Source organism: Bison bison, unplaced genomic scaffold, assembly GCF_000754665.1.
Source record: "Bison bison bison isolate TAMUID 2011002044 unplaced genomic scaffold, Bison_UMD1.0 scf7180017863476, whole genome shotgun sequence".
NCBI lineage: Eukaryota > Metazoa > Chordata > Mammalia > Artiodactyla > Bovidae > Bison > Bison bison.
The window spans coordinates 25,463-26,373 of record NW_011494048.1 but is presented as its reverse complement, the minus strand read 5'-3'; positions in this window follow the sequence as shown (position 1 = coordinate 26,373).

Genomic DNA, 911 nt, shown 5'->3' with positions numbered 1-911 from the left:
ATGAAAACTGACCTATTCCAGTCCTGTGGCCACTGCTGAGTTTTCCAAATTTACTGGCATATTGACTGCAGCACTTTCACAGCATCATCTTTCAGGATTTGGAATAGCTCAACTGGAATTCCATAACCTCCACTAGCTTTGTTCGTAGTGATGCTTTATAAGGGCAACTTGACTTCACACTCCAGAATGTCTGGCTCTAGGTGAGTGATCATACCATCGTGATTATCTGGGTCGTGAAGATCTTTTTTGTACAGTTCTTCTGTGTATTCTTGCCACCTCTTCTTAATCTCTTCTGCTTCTGTTAGGTCCATACCATTTCTGTCCTTTATTGAGCCCATCTTTGCATGAAATGTTCCCTTGGTATGTCTAATTTTCTTGAAGAGATCTCTGGTCTTTCCCATTCTGTTGTTTTCCTCTGTTTCTTGTCTCTGATCTTTATCTCTTAGTTGGCCTGTTCAGTCCACTTACATTGACTGTAACTAATGGCACATTGGGAATTCTACGCTTTCTGTCTGTTACACTCTTCCACCTTTCTTTTTTTTTCTTTCCTGTCTTTTTCTTTTGATTAATTACATTTTCTCATTCTACTTTTTTCTCTCCATTATTTTGAAAGTTAAACCTTTCTGTTGTATTGATGACTATTCTGAAAATTTTATTAAGAATTAGTTACTCAACCTCCAAATTTAATTAATACAAGAAATGTTGACATCTTTAACTCAAATCTCCCTCTCCAAATTTATATGCTGTCATGGCCAGGGCTTTATTTTTCTCATTTTTCGCCCTTACCGTATGCCATTATTACTATTTCACACATCAGTGTTTGCTCTGATTGACACCCTTCTCCATCCCTCCTTGCAGCCCAAACCTTGCCTTCCTTCTGCATTTTAAAGGAGGTACATCTTTTAAAAATG